Source organism: Pristiophorus japonicus, chromosome 1, assembly GCF_044704955.1.
Source record: "Pristiophorus japonicus isolate sPriJap1 chromosome 1, sPriJap1.hap1, whole genome shotgun sequence".
Lineage (NCBI taxonomy): Eukaryota > Metazoa > Chordata > Chondrichthyes > Pristiophoridae > Pristiophorus > Pristiophorus japonicus.
In genome coordinates, this window is record NC_091977.1 from 475,731,787 (window position 1) to 475,747,362 (window position 15,576).

Here is a 15,576-nt window from a genome sequence, read left to right on the forward strand (position 1 = left end):
GTCGCAGCCGCCACGAGCGAGAGGGAGCAGGCGAAAGCCCTTTCTGACTGATGGACAGATGACTTCTATTGCCTGAGGCTTTGCCTGAAAGAAAGTGCTGGCTCTTTACATGCATTGCTGCTCAAAGGCACTCCCTGCTGACACACACATGCAAGTGTTCAAGCAAAACGGCGAAGGCACTGTCCTGTGCCTCAGCTGCAACATGTTCAGCTGCAAACTGCTCGTCATATTATGAGCTCTGCCTTTAGCGAATTGCCACTTACCACGCACATACTTACTTCAAAAGAATGCGCACTGCTTCAAGACGGAGTGCAACCAACCACCTAAGGACGACTTTGCTTTGCTTTGTTTTCGACTGCACTGCTCCGCTCCCCACCTGTCAATCGAAGGGAAGCGGCAGAGGTGCCTATCTTTGGTGATTCTCTGCCGCGTGCCTTTCAATGCTGCCCGTCCTGTGTACTTCCTGATGTCGCAGCTATTTTTCACAGCCTGGGCCGGCGGTGCAATGGATAACGCGTCTGACTACGGATTAGAAGATTGCAGGTTCGGCTCCTACCTGGCTCGAGCATTTTTGCAATCTTTGCATTCTGGCTTTGGATGCCACGGAAGCGAACATAGTTGGTCACATTCTCCAGTTACTAAGCTGGCAAGTGTCTTCTTAGCGCAGTAGGCAGCGTGTCAGTCTCAGAATCTGAAGGTCCTGAGTTCGATCCTTAGAGAAGGCATTGATACTTGCATAGAAGTTTTTCCTTCTTTCATTTCAGCTGCATTCATGCAAAAATCGGAAAGTTTTGCTGCGACAGCACACCAAAGGATTTGATGTCCCTCAGCCTGCGGTGACCTTCAGAAGCAGATGGGCTCACACCACACCTGACACAACTCTTGCGTCTGAACAATTACCCGAGCCAAAAGAAAAGTGGAGAATGCGGGCATTGATCCCGCTACCTCTCACATGCAAAGCGAGCGCTCTACCATTTGAGCTAATTCCCCATTCATGTCTGGCATTAGCTCCCAGTTTGCATCTGACTAGCCCCTTATCACTTGCCTCCTCGCTATTCCACGACCAGCAGAAATCTCCTGCTTCAGGTTGGCCTGCTCACTGAACACTTTCAATGCTTTGCTCCAATCGACGTTACTGAGCAATAGCAGGCGAGCAAGGGCAGGACTGGAAGCCATGGATATGGTGAAAGACGCCGAGAAGAGCTCGAGCCTGCGCAAGGGAAGCGACTTGAGCGCAACGTCGCAGCCGCCACGAGCGAGAGGGAGCAGGCGAGAGCCCTTTCTGACTGATGGACAGATGACTTCTATTGCCTGAGGCTTTGCCTGAAAGAAAGTGCTGGCTCTTTACATGCATTGCTGCTCAAAGGCACTCCCTGCTGACACACACATGCAAGTGTTCAAGCAAAACGGCGAAGGCACTGTCCTGTGCCTCAGCTGCAACATGTTCAGCTGCAAACTGCTCGTCATATTATGAGCTCTGCCTTTAGCGAATTGCCACTTACCACGCACATACTTACTTCAAAAGAATGCGCACTGCTTCAAGACGGAGTGCAACCAACCACCTAAGGACGACTTTGCTTTGCTTTGTTTTCGACTGCACTGCTCCGCTCCCCACCTGTCAATCGAAGGGAAGCGGCAGAGGTGCCTATCTTTGGTGATTCTCTGCCGCATGCCTTTCAATGCTGCCCGTCCTGTGTACTTCCTGATGTCGCAGCTATTTTTCACAGCCTGGGCCGGCGGCGCAATGGATAACGCGTCTGACTACGGATTAGAAGATTGCAGGTTCGGCTCCTACCTGGCTCGAGCATTTTTGCAATCTTTGCATTCTGGCTTTGGATGCCACGGAAGCGAACATAGTTGGTCACATTCTCCAGTTACTCAGCTGACAAGTGTCTTCTTAGCGCAGTAGGCAGCGTGTCAGTCTCATAATCTGAAGGTCCTGAGTTTGATCCTTAGAGAAGGCGTTGATACTTGCATAGAAGTTTTTCCTTCTTTCATTTCAGCTGCATTCATGCAAAAATCGGAAAGTTTTGCTGCGACAGCACACCAAAGGATTTGATGTCCCTCAGCCTGCGGTGACCTTCAGAAGCAGATGGGCTCACACCACACCTGACACAACTCTTGCGTCTGAACAATTACCCGAGCCAAAAGAAAAGTGGAGAATGCGGGCATTGACCCGCTACCTCTCACATGCAAAGCGAGCGCTCTACCATTTGAGCTAATTCCCCATTCACGTCTGGCATTAGCTCCCAGTTTGCATCTGACTAGCCCCTTATCACTTGCCTCCTCGCTATTCCACGACCAGCAGAAATCTCCTGCTTCAGGTTGGCCTGCTCACTGAACACTTTCAATGCTTTGCTCCAATCGACGTTACTGAGCAAATAGCAGGCGAGCAAGGGCAGGACTGGAAGCCATGGATATGGTGAAAGACGCCGAGAAGAGCTCGAGCCTGCGCAAGGGAAGCGACTTGAGCGCAACGTCGCAGCCGCCACGAGCGAGAGGGAGCAGGCGAGAGCCCTTTCTGACTGATGGACAGATGACTTCTATTGCCTGAGGCTTTGCCTGAAAGAAAGTGCTGGCTCTTTACATGCATTGCTGCTCAAAGGCACTCCCTGCTGACACACACATGCAAGTGTTCAAGCAAAACGGCGAAGGCACTGTCCTGTGCCTCAGCTGCAACATGTTCAGCTGCAAACTGCTCGTCATATTATGAGCTCTGCCTTTAGCGAATTGCCACTTACCACGCACATACTTACTTCAAAAGAATGCGCACTGCTTCAAGACGGAGTGCAACCAACCACCTAAGGACGACTTTGCTTTGCTTTGTTTTCGACTGCACTGCTCCGCTCCCCACCTGTCAATCGAAGGGAAGCGGCAGAGGTGCCTATCTTTGGTGATTCTCTGCCGCGTGCCTTTCAATGCTGCCCGTCCTGTGTACTTCCTGATGTCGCAGCTATTTTTCACAGCCTGGGCCGGCGGTGCAATGGATAACGCGTCTGACTACGGATTAGAAGATTGCAGGTTCGGCTCCTACCTGGCTCGAGCATTTTTGCAATCTTTGCATTCTGGCTTTGGATGCCACGGAAGCGAACATAGTTGGTCACATTCTCCAGTTACTAAGCTGGCAAGTGTCTTCTTAGCGCAGTAGGCAGCGTGTCAGTCTCAGAATCTGAAGGTCCTGAGTTCGATCCTTAGAGAAGGCATTGATACTTGCATAGAAGTTTTTCCTTCTTTCATTTCAGCTGCATTCATGCAAAAATCGGAAAGTTTTGCTGCGACAGCACACCAAAGGATTTGATGTCCCTCAGCCTGCGGTGACCTTCAGAAGCAGATGGGCTCACACCACACCTGACACAACTCTTGCGTCTGAACAATTACCCGAGCCAAAAGAAAAGTGGAGAATGCGGGCATTGATCCCGCTACCTCTCACATGCAAAGCGAGCGCTCTACCATTTGAGCTAATTCCCCATTCATGTCTGGCATTAGCTCCCAGTTTGCATCTGACTAGCCCCTTATCACTTGCCTCCTCGCTATTCCACGACCAGCAGAAATCTCCTGCTTCAGGTTGGCCTGCTCACTGAACACTTTCAATGCTTTGCTCCAATCGACGTTACTGAGCAATAGCAGGCGAGCAAGGGCAGGACTGGAAGCCATGGATATGGTGAAAGACGCCGAGAAGAGCTCGAGCCTGCGCAAGGGAAGCGACTTGAGCGCAACGTCGCAGCCGCCACGAGCGAGAGGGAGCAGGCGAGAGCCCTTTCTGACTGATGGACAGATGACTTCTATTGCCTGAGGCTTTGCCTGAAAGAAAGTGCTGGCTCTTTACATGCATTGCTGCTCAAAGGCACTCCCTGCTGACACACACATGCAAGTGTTCAAGCAAAACGGCGAAGGCACTGTCCTGTGCCTCAGCTGCAACATGTTCAGCTGCAAACTGCTCGTCATATTATGAGCTCTGCCTTTAGCGAATTGCCACTTACCACGCACATACTTACTTCAAAAGAATGCGCACTGCTTCAAGACGGAGTGCAACCAACCACCTAAGGACGACTTTGCTTTGCTTTGTTTTCGACTGCACTGCTCCGCTCCCCACCTGTCAATCGAAGGGAAGCGGCAGAGGTGCCTATCTTTGGTGATTCTCTGCCGCATGCCTTTCAATGCTGCCCGTCCTGTGTACTTCCTGATGTCGCAGCTATTTTTCACAGCCTGGGCCGGCGGCGCAATGGATAACGCGTCTGACTACGGATTAGAAGATTGCAGGTTCGGCTCCTACCTGGCTCGAGCATTTTTGCAATCTTTGCATTCTGGCTTTGGATGCCACGGAAGCGAACATAGTTGGTCACATTCTCCAGTTACTCAGCTGACAAGTGTCTTCTTAGCGCAGTAGGCAGCGTGTCAGTCTCATAATCTGAAGGTCCTGAGTTTGATCCTTAGAGAAGGCGTTGATACTTGCATAGAAGTTTTTCCTTCTTTCATTTCAGCTGCATTCATGCAAAAATCGGAAAGTTTTGCTGCGACAGCACACCAAAGGATTTGATGTCCCTCAGCCTGCGGTGACCTTCAGAAGCAGATGGGCTCACACCACACCTGACACAACTCTTGCGTCTGAACAATTACCCGAGCCAAAAGAAAAGTGGAGAATGCGGGCATTGACCCGCTACCTCTCACATGCAAAGCGAGCGCTCTACCATTTGAGCTAATTCCCCATTCACGTCTGGCATTAGCTCCCAGTTTGCATCTGACTAGCCCCTTATCACTTGCCTCCTCGCTATTCCACGACCAGCAGAAATCTCCTGCTTCAGGTTGGCCTGCTCACTGAACACTTTCAATGCTTTGCTCCAATCGACGTTACTGAGCAAATAGCAGGCGAGCAAGGGCAGGACTGGAAGCCATGGATATGGTGAAAGACGCCGAGAAGAGCTCGAGCCTGCGCAAGGGAAGCGACTTGAGCGCAACGTCGCAGCCGCCACGAGCGAGAGGGAGCAGGCGAGAGCCCTTTCTGACTGATGGACAGATGACTTCTATTGCCTGAGGCTTTGCCTGAAAGAAAGTGCTGGCTCTTTACATGCATTGCTGCTCAAAGGCACTCCCTGCTGACACACACATGCAAGTGTTCAAGCAAAACGGCGAAGGCACTGTCCTGTGCCTCAGCTGCAACATGTTCAGCTGAAAACTGCTCGTCATATTATGAGCTCTGCCTTTAGCGAATTGCCACTTACCACGCACATACTTACTTCAAAAGAATGCGCACTGCTTCAAGACGGAGTGCAACCAACCACCTAAGGACGACTTTGCTTTGCTTTGTTTTCGACTGCACTGCTCCGCTCCCCACCTGTCAATCGAAGGGAAGCGGCAGAGGTGCCTATCTTTGGTGATTCTCTGCCGCGTGCCTTTCAATGCTGCCCGTCCTGTGTACTTCCTGATGTCGCAGCTATTTTTCACAGCCTGGGCCGGCGGTGCAATGGATAACGCGTCTGACTACGGATTAGAAGATTGCAGGTTCGGCTCCTACCTGGCTCGAGCATTTTTGCAATCTTTGCATTCTGGCTTTGGATGCCACGGAAGCGAACATAGTTGGTCACATTCTCCAGTTACTAAGCTGGCAAGTGTCTTCTTAGCGCAGTAGGCAGCGTGTCAGTCTCAGAATCTGAAGGTCCTGAGCTCGATCCTTAGAGAAGGCATTGATACTTGCATAGAAGTTTTTCCTTCTTTCATTTCAGCTGCATTCATGCAAAAATCGGAAAGTTTTGCTGCGACAGCACACCAAAGGATTTGATGTCCCTCAGCCTGCGGTGACCTTCAGAAGCAGATGGGCTCACACCACACCTGACACAACTCTTGCGTCTGAACAATTACCCGAGCCAAAAGAAAAGTGGAGAATGCGGGCATTGATCCCGCTACCTCTCACATGCAAAGCGAGCGCTCTACCATTTGAGCTAATTCCCCATTCATGTCTGGCATTAGCTCCCAGTTTGCATCTGACTAGCCCCTTATCACTTGCCTCCTCGCTATTCCACGACCAGCAGAAATCTCCTGCTTCAGGTTGGCCTGCTCACTGAACACTTTCAATGCTTTGCTCCAATCGACGTTACTGAGCAATAGCAGGCGAGCAAGGGCAGGACTGGAAGCCATGGATATGGTGAAAGACGCCGAGAAGAGCTCGAGCCTGCGCAAGGGAAGCGACTTGAGCGCAACGTCGCAGCCGCCACGAGCGAGAGGGAGCAGGCGAAAGCCCTTTCTGACTGATGGACAGATGACTTCTATTGCCTGAGGCTTTGCCTGAAAGAAAGTGCTGGCTCTTTACATGCATTGCTGCTCAAAGGCACTCCCTGCTGACACACACATGCAAGTGTTCAAGCAAAACGGCGAAGGCACTGTCCTGTGCCTCAGCTGCAACATGTTCAGCTGCAAACTGCTCGTCATATTATGAGCTCTGCCTTTAGCGAATTGCCACTTACCACGCACATACTTACTTCAAAAGAATGCGCACTGCTTCAAGACGGAGTGCAACCAACCACCTAAGGACGACTTTGCTTTGCTTTGTTTTCGACTGCACTGCTCCGCTCCCCACCTGTCAATCGAAGGGAAGCGGCAGAGGTGCCTATCTTTGGTGATTCTCTGCCGCGTGCCTTTCAATGCTGCCCGTCCTGTGTACTTCCTGATGTCGCAGCTATTTTTCACAGCCTGGGCCGGCGGTGCAATGGATAACGCGTCTGACTACGGATTAGAAGATTGCAGGTTCGGCTCCTACCTGGCTCGAGCATTTTTGCAATCTTTGCATTCTGGCTTTGGATGCCACGGAAGCGAACATAGTTGGTCACATTCTCCAGTTACTAAGCTGGCAAGTGTCTTCTTAGCGCAGTAGGCAGCGTGTCAGTCTCAGAATCTGAAGGTCCTGAGTTCGATCCTTAGAGAAGGCATTGATACTTGCATAGAAGTTTTTCCTTCTTTCATTTCAGCTGCATTCATGCAAAAATCGGAAAGTTTTGCTGCGACAGCACACCAAAGGATTTGATGTCCCTCAGCCTGCGGTGACCTTCAGAAGCAGATGGGCTCACACCACACCTGACACAACTCTTGCGTCTGAACAATTACCCGAGCCAAAAGAAAAGTGGAGAATGCGGGCATTGATCCCGCTACCTCTCACATGCAAAGCGAGCACTCTACCATTTGAGCTAATTCCCCATTCATGTCTGGCATTAGCTCCCAGTTTGCATCTGACTAGCCCCTTATCACTTGCCTCCTCGCTATTCCACGACCAGCAGAAATCTCCTGCTTCAGGTTGGCCTGCTCACTGAACACTTTCAATGCTTTGCTCCAATCGACGTTACTGAGCAATAGCAGGCGAGCAAGGGCAGGACTGGAAGCCATGGATATGGTGAAAGACGCCGAGAAGAGCTCGAGCCTGCGCAAGGGAAGCGACTTGAGCGCAACGTCGCAGCCGCCACGAGCGAGAGGGAGCAGGCGAGAGCCCTTTCTGACTGATGGACAGATGACTTCTATTGCCTGAGGCTTTGCCTGAAAGAAAGTGCTGGCTCTTTACATGCATTGCTGCTCAAAGGCACTCCCTGCTGACACACACATGCAAGTGTTCAAGCAAAACGGCGAAGGCACTGTCCTGTGCCTCAGCTGCAACATGTTCAGCTGCAAACTGCTCGTCATATTATGAGCTCTGCCTTTAGCGAATTGCCACTTACCACGCACATACTTACTTCAAAAGAATGCGCACTGCTTCAAGACGGAGTGCAACCAACCACCTAAGGACGACTTTGCTTTGCTTTGTTTTCGACTGCACTGCTCCGCTCCCCACCTGTCAATCGAAGGGAAGCGGCAGAGGTGCCTATCTTTGGTGATTCTCTGCCGCATGCCTTTCAATGCTGCCCGTCCTGTGTACTTCCTGATGTCGCAGCTATTTTTCACAGCCTGGGCCGGCGGCGCAATGGATAACGCGTCTGACTACGGATTAGAAGATTGCAGGTTCGGCTCCTACCTGGCTCGAGCATTTTTGCAATCTTTGCATTCTGGCTTTGGATGCCACGGAAGCGAACATAGTTGGTCACATTCTCCAGTTACTCAGCTGACAAGTGTCTTCTTAGCGCAGTAGGCAGCGTGTCAGTCTCATAATCTGAAGGTCCTGAGTTTGATCCTTAGAGAAGGCGTTGATACTTGCATAGAAGTTTTTCCTTCTTTCATTTCAGCTGCATTCATGCAAAAATCGGAAAGTTTTGCTGCGACAGCACACCAAAGGATTTGATGTCCCTCAGCCTGCGGTGACCTTCAGAAGCAGATGGGCTCACACCACACCTGACACAACTCTTGCGTCTGAACAATTACCCGAGCCAAAAGAAAAGTGGAGAATGCGGGCATTGACCCGCTACCTCTCACATGCAAAGCGAGCGCTCTACCATTTGAGCTAATTCCCCATTCACGTCTGGCATTAGCTCCCAGTTTGCATCTGACTAGCCCCTTATCACTTGCCTCCTCGCTATTCCACGACCAGCAGAAATCTCCTGCTTCAGGTTGGCCTGCTCACTGAACACTTTCAATGCTTTGCTCCAATCGACGTTACTGAGCAAATAGCAGGCGAGCAAGGGCAGGACTGGAAGCCATGGATATGGTGAAAGACGCCGAGAAGAGCTCGAGCCTGCGCAAGGGAAGCGACTTGAGCGCAACGTCGCAGCCGCCACGAGCGTGAGGGAGCAGGCGAGAGCCCTTTCTGACTGATGGACAGATGACTTCTATTGCCTGAGGCTTTGCCTGAAAGAAAGTGCTGGCTCTTTACATGCATTGCTGCTCAAAGGCACTCCCTGCTGACACACACATGCAAGTGTTCAAGCAAAACGGCGAAGGCACTGTCCTGTGCCTCAGCTGCAACATGTTCAGCTGAAAACTGCTCGTCATATTATGAGCTCTGCCTTTAGCGAATTGCCACTTACCACGCACATACTTACTTCAAAAGAATGCGCACTGCTTCAAGACGGAGTGCAACCAACCACCTAAGGACGACTTTGCTTTGCTTTGTTTTCGACTGCACTGCTCCGCTCCCCACCTGTCAATCGAAGGGAAGCGGCAGAGGTGCCTATCTTTGGTGATTCTCTGCCGCGTGCCTTTCAATGCTGCCCGTCCTGTGTACTTCCTGATGTCGCAGCTATTTTTCACAGCCTGGGCCGGCGGTGCAATGGATAACGCGTCTGACTACGGATTAGAAGATTGCAGGTTCGGCTCCTACCTGGCTCGAGCATTTTTGCAATCTTTGCATTCTGGCTTTGGATGCCACGGAAGCGAACATAGTTGGTCACATTCTCCAGTTACTAAGCTGGCAAGTGTCTTCTTAGCGCAGTAGGCAGCGTGTCAGTCTCAGAATCTGAAGGTCCTGAGCTCGATCCTTAGAGAAGGCATTGATACTTGCATAGAAGTTTTTCCTTCTTTCATTTCAGCTGCATTCATGCAAAAATCGGAAAGTTTTGCTGCGACAGCACACCAAAGGATTTGATGTCCCTCAGCCTGCGGTGACCTTCAGAAGCAGATGGGCTCACACCACACCTGACACAACTCTTGCGTCTGAACAATTACCCGAGCCAAAAGAAAAGTGGAGAATGCGGGCATTGATCCCGCTACCTCTCACATGCAAAGCGAGCGCTCTACCATTTGAGCTAATTCCCCATTCATGTCTGGCATTAGCTCCCAGTTTGCATCTGACTAGCCCCTTATCACTTGCCTCCTCGCTATTCCACGACCAGCAGAAATCTCCTGCTTCAGGTTGGCCTGCTCACTGAACACTTTCAATGCTTTGCTCCAATCGACGTTACTGAGCAATAGCAGGCGAGCAAGGGCAGGACTGGAAGCCATGGATATGGTGAAAGACGCCGAGAAGAGCTCGAGCCTGCGCAAGGGAAGCGACTTGAGCGCAACGTCGCAGCCGCCACGAGCGAGAGGGAGCAGGCGAAAGCCCTTTCTGACTGATGGACAGATGACTTCTATTGCCTGAGGCTTTGCCTGAAAGAAAGTGCTGGCTCTTTACATGCATTGCTGCTCAAAGGCACTCCCTGCTGACACACACATGCAAGTGTTCAAGCAAAACGGCGAAGGCACTGTCCTGTGCCTCAGCTGCAACATGTTCAGCTGCAAACTGCTCGTCATATTATGAGCTCTGCCTTTAGCGAATTGCCACTTACCACGCACATACTTACTTCAAAAGAATGCGCACTGCTTCAAGACGGAGTGCAACCAACCACCTAAGGACGACTTTGCTTTGCTTTGTTTTCGACTGCACTGCTCCGCTCCCCACCTGTCAATCGAAGGGAAGCGGCAGAGGTGCCTATCTTTGGTGATTCTCTGCCGCATGCCTTTCAATGCTGCCCGTCTTGTGTACTTCCTGATGTCGCAGCTATTTTTCACAGCCTGGGCCGGCGGCGCAATGGATACCGCGTCTGACTACGGATTAGAAGATTGCAGGTTCGGCTCCTACCTGGCTCGAGCATTTTTGCAATCTTTGCATTCTGGCTTTGGATGCCACGGAAGCGAACATAGTTGGTCACATTCTCCAGTTACTCAGCTGACAAGTGTCTTCTTAGTGCAGTAGGCAGCGTGTCAGTCTCATAATCTGAAGGTCCTGAGTTCGATCCTTAGAGAAGGCGTTGATACTTGCATAGAAGTTTTTCCTTCTTTCATTTCAGCTGCATTCATGCAAAAATCGGAAAGTTTTGCTGCGACAGCACACCAAAGGATTTGATGTCCCTCAGCCTGCGGTGACCTTCAGAAGCAGATGGGCTCACACCACACCTGACACAACTCTTGCGTCTGAACAATTACCCGAGCCAAAAGAAAAGTGGAGAATGCGGGCATTGATCCCGCTACCTCTCACATGCAAAGCGAGCGCTCTACCATTTGAGCTAATTCCCCATTCATGTCTGGCATTAGCTCCCAGTTTGCATCTGACTAGCCCCTTATCACTTGCCTCCTCGCTATTCCACGACCAGCAGAAATCTCCTGCTTCAGGTTGGCCTGCTCACTGAACACTTTCAATGCTTTGCTCCAATCGACGTTACTGAGCAATAGCAGGCGAGCAAGGGCAGGACTGGAAGCCATGGATATGGTGAAAGACGCCGAGAAGAGCTCGAGCCTGCGCAAGGGAAGCGACTTGAGCGCAACGTCGCAGCCGCCACGAGCGAGAGGGAGCAGGCGAAAGCCCTTTCTGACTGATGGACAGATGACTTCTATTGCCTGAGGCTTTGCCTGAAAGAAAGTGCTGGCTCTTTACATGCATTGCTGCTCAAAGGCACTCCCTGCTGACACACACATGCAAGTGTTCAAGCAAAACGGCAAAGGCACTGTCCTGTGCCTCAGCTGCAACATGTTCAGCTGCAAACTGCTCGTCATATTATGAGCTCTGCCTTTAGCGAATTGCCACTTACCACGCACATACTTACTTCAAAAGAATGCGCACTGCTTCAAGACGGAGTGCAACCAACCACCTAAGGACGACTTTGCTTTGCTTTGTTTTCGACTGCACTGCTCCGCTCCCCACCTGTCAATCGAAGGGAAGCGGCAGAGGTGCCTATCTTTGGTGATTCTCTGCCGCATGCCTTTCAATGCTGCCCGTCCTGTGTACTTCCTGATGTCGCAGCTATTTTTCACAGCCTGGGCCGGCGGCGCAATGGATAACGCGTCTGACTACGGATTAGAAGATTGCAGGTTCGGCTCCTACCTGGCTCGAGCATTTTTGCAATCTTTGCATTCTGGCTTTGGATGCCACGGAAGCGAACATAGTTGGTCACATTCTCCAGTTACTCAGCTGACAAGTGTCTTCTTAGCGCAGTAGGCAGCGTGTCAGTCTCATAATCTGAAGGTCCTGAGTTTGATCCTTAGAGAAGGCGTTGATACTTGCATAGAAGTTTTTCCTTCTTTCATTTCAGCTGCATTCATGCAAAAATCGGAAAGTTTTGCTGCGACAGCACACCAAAGGATTTGATGTCCCTCAGCCTGCGGTGACCTTCAGAAGCAGATGGGCTCACACCACACCTGACACAACTCTTGCGTCTGAACAATTACCCGAGCCAAAAGAAAAGTGGAGAATGCGGGCATTGATCCCGCTACCTCTCACATGCAAAGCGAGCGCTCTACCATTTGAGCTAATTCCCCATTCACGTCTGGCATTAGCTCCCAGTTTGCATCTGACTAGCCCCTTATCACTTGCCTCCTCGCTATTCCACGACCAGCAGAAATCTCCTGCTTCAGGTTGGCCTGCTCACTGAACACTTTCAATGCTTTGCTCCAATCGACGTTACTGAGCAAATAGCAGGCGAGCAAGGGCAGGACTGGAAGCCATGGATATGGTGAAAGACGCCGAGAAGAGCTCGAGCCTGCGCAAGGGAAGCGACTTGAGCGCAACGTCGCAGCCGCCACGAGCGTGAGGGAGCAGGCGAGAGCCCTTTCTGACTGATGGACAGATGACTTCTATTGCCTGAGGCTTTGCCTGAAAGAAAGTGCTGGCTCTTTACATGCATTGCTGCTCAAAGGCACTCCCTGCTGACACACACATGCAAGTGTTCAAGCAAAACGGCGAAGGCACTGTCCTGTGCCTCAGCTGCAACATGTTCAGCTGAAAACTGCTCGTCATATTATGAGCTCTGCCTTTAGCGAATTGCCACTTACCACGCACATACTTACTTCAAAAGAATGCGCACTGCTTCAAGACGGAGTGCAACCAACCACCTAAGGACGACTTTGCTTTGCTTTGTTTTCGACTGCACTGCTCCGCTCCCCACCTGTCAATCGAAGGGAAGCGGCAGAGGTGCCTATCTTTGGTGATTCTCTGCCGCGTGCCTTTCAATGCTGCCCGTCCTGTGTACTTCCTGATGTCGCAGCTATTTTTCACAGCCTGGGCCGGCGGTGCAATGGATAACGCGTCTGACTACGGATTAGAAGATTGCAGGTTCGGCTCCTACCTGGCTCGAGCATTTTTGCAATCTTTGCATTCTGGCTTTGGATGCCACGGAAGCGAACATAGTTGGTCACATTCTCCAGTTACTAAGCTGGCAAGTGTCTTCTTAGCGCAGTAGGCAGCGTGTCAGTCTCAGAATCTGAAGGTCCTGAGTTCGATCCTTAGAGAAGGCATTGATACTTGCATAGAAGTTTTTCCTTCTTTCATTTCAGCTGCATTCATGCAAAAATCGGAAAGTTTTGCTGCGACAGCACACCAAAGGATTTGATGTCCCTCAGCCTGCGGTGACCTTCAGAAGCAGATGGGCTCACACCACACCTGACACAACTCTTGCGTCTGAACAATTACCCGAGCCAAAAGAAAAGTGGAGAATGCGGGCATTGATCCCGCTACCTCTCACATGCAAAGCGAGCGCTCTACCATTTGAGCTAATTCCCCATTCATGTCTGGCATTAGCTCCCAGTTTGCATCTGACTAGCCCCTTATCACTTGCCTCCTCGCTATTCCACGACCAGCAGAAATCTCCTGCTTCAGGTTGGCCTGCTCACTGAACACTTTCAATGCTTTGCTCCAATCGACGTTACTGAGCAATAGCAGGCGAGCAAGGGCAGGACTGGAAGCCATGGATATGGTGAAAGACGCCGAGAAGAGCTCGAGCCTGCGCAAGGGAAGCGACTTGAGCGCAACGTCGCAGCCGCCACGAGCGAGAGGGAGCAGGCGAGAGCCCTTTCTGACTGATGGACAGATGACTTCTATTGCCTGAGGCTTTGCCTGAAAGAAAGTGCTGGCTCTTTACATGCATTGCTGCTCAAAGGCACTCCCTGCTGACACACACATGCAAGTGTTCAAGCAAAACGGCGAAGGCACTGTCCTGTGCCTCAGCTGCAACATGTTCAGCTGCAAACTGCTCGTCATATTATGAGCTCTGCCTTTAGCGAATTGCCACTTACCACGCACATACTTACTTCAAAAGAATGCGCACTGCTTCAAGACGGAGTGCAACCAACCACCTAAGGACGACTTTGCTTTGCTTTGTTTTCGACTGCACTGCTCCGCTCCCCACCTGTCAATCGAAGGGAAGCGGCAGAGGTGCCTATCTTTGGTGATTCTCTGCCGCATGCCTTTCAATGCTGCCCGTCCTGTGTACTTCCTGATGTCGCAGCTATTTTTCACAGCCTGGGCCGGCGGCGCAATGGATAACGCGTCTGACTACGGATTAGAAGATTGCAGGTTCGGCTCCTACCTGGCTCGAGCATTTTTGCAATCTTTGCATTCTGGCTTTGGATGCCACGGAAGCGAACATAGTTGGTCACATTCTCCAGTTACTCAGCTGACAAGTGTCTTCTTAGCGCAGTAGGCAGCGTGTCAGTCTCATAATCTGAAGGTCCTGAGTTTGATCCTTAGAGAAGGCGTTGATACTTGCATAGAAGTTTTTCCTTCTTTCATTTCAGCTGCATTCATGCAAAAATCGGAAAGTTTTGCTGCGACAGCACACCAAAGGATTTGATGTCCCTCAGCCTGCGGTGACCTTCAGAAGCAGATGGGCTCACACCACACCTGACACAACTCTTGCGTCTGAACAATTACCCGAGCCAAAAGAAAAGTGGAGAATGCGGGCATTGATCCCGCTACCTCTCACATGCAAAGCGAGCGCTCTACCATTTGAGCTAATTCCCCATTCACGTCTGGCATTAGCTCCCAGTTTGCATCTGACTAGCCCCTTATCACTTGCCTCCTCGCTATTCCACGACCAGCAGAAATCTCCTGCTTCAGGTTGGCCTGCTCACTGAACACTTTCAATGCTTTGCTCCAATCGACGTTACTGAGCAAATAGCAGGCGAGCAAGGGCAGGACTGGAAGCCATGGATATGGTGAAAGACGCCGAGAAGAGCTCGAGCCTGCGCAAGGGAAGCGACTTGAGCGCAACGTCGCAGCCGCCACGAGCGTGAGGGAGCAGGCGAGAGCCCTTTCTGACTGATGGACAGATGACTTCTATTGCCTGAGGCTTTGCCTGAAAGAAAGTGCTGGCTCTTTACATGCATTGCTGCTCAAAGGCACTCCCTGCTGACACACACATGCAAGTGTTCAAGCAAAACGGCGAAGGCACTGTCCTGTGCCTCAGCTGCAACATGTTCAGCTGCAAACTGCTCGTCATATTATGAGCTCTGCCTTTAGCGAATTGCCACTTACCACGCACATACTTACTTCAAAAGAATGCGCACTGCTTCAAGACGGAGTGCAACCAACCACCTAAGGACGACTTTGCTTTGCTTTGTTTTCGACTGCACTGCTCCGCTCCCCACCTGTCAATCGAAGGGAAGCGGCAGAGGTGCCTATCTTTGGTGATTCTCTGCCGCATGCCTTTCAATGCTGCCCGTCTTGTGTACTTCCTGATGTCGCAGCTATTTTTCACAGCCTGGGCCGGCGGCGCAATGGATACCGCGTCTGACTACGGATTAGAAGATTGCAGGTTCGGCTCCTACCTGGCTCGAGCATTTTTGCAATCTTTGCATTCTGGCTTTGGATGCCACGGAAGCGAACATAGTTGGTCACATTCTCCAGTTACTCAGCTGACAAGTGTCTTCTTAGTGCAGTAGGCAGCGTGTCAGTCTCATAATCTGAAGGTCCTGAGT

General features: G+C 51.1%; 4 non-coding genes across 4 annotated transcripts; all 4 read left to right on the forward strand.

The window, feature by feature from the left end:
• The first annotated feature begins 652 nt into the window (after positions 1 to 652).
• trnal-cag (transfer RNA leucine (anticodon CAG)) lies at positions 653 to 725 on the forward strand. The gene has a single exon. It is a non-coding gene; the product is annotated as a tRNA-Leu (tRNA).
• A 2,405-nt stretch (positions 726 to 3,130) lies between these two features.
• trnal-cag (transfer RNA leucine (anticodon CAG)) lies at positions 3,131 to 3,203 on the forward strand. Its single transcript has one exon. It is a non-coding gene; the product is annotated as a tRNA-Leu (tRNA).
• Positions 3,204 to 6,847: 3,644 nt separating this feature from the next.
• On the forward strand, positions 6,848 to 6,920 carry trnal-cag (transfer RNA leucine (anticodon CAG)). The gene has a single exon. It is a non-coding gene; the product is annotated as a tRNA-Leu (tRNA).
• Positions 6,921 to 13,043: 6,123 nt separating this feature from the next.
• On the forward strand, positions 13,044 to 13,116 carry trnal-cag (transfer RNA leucine (anticodon CAG)). Its single transcript has one exon. It is a non-coding gene; the product is annotated as a tRNA-Leu (tRNA).
• Positions 13,117 to 15,576: the final 2,460 nt, after the last annotated feature.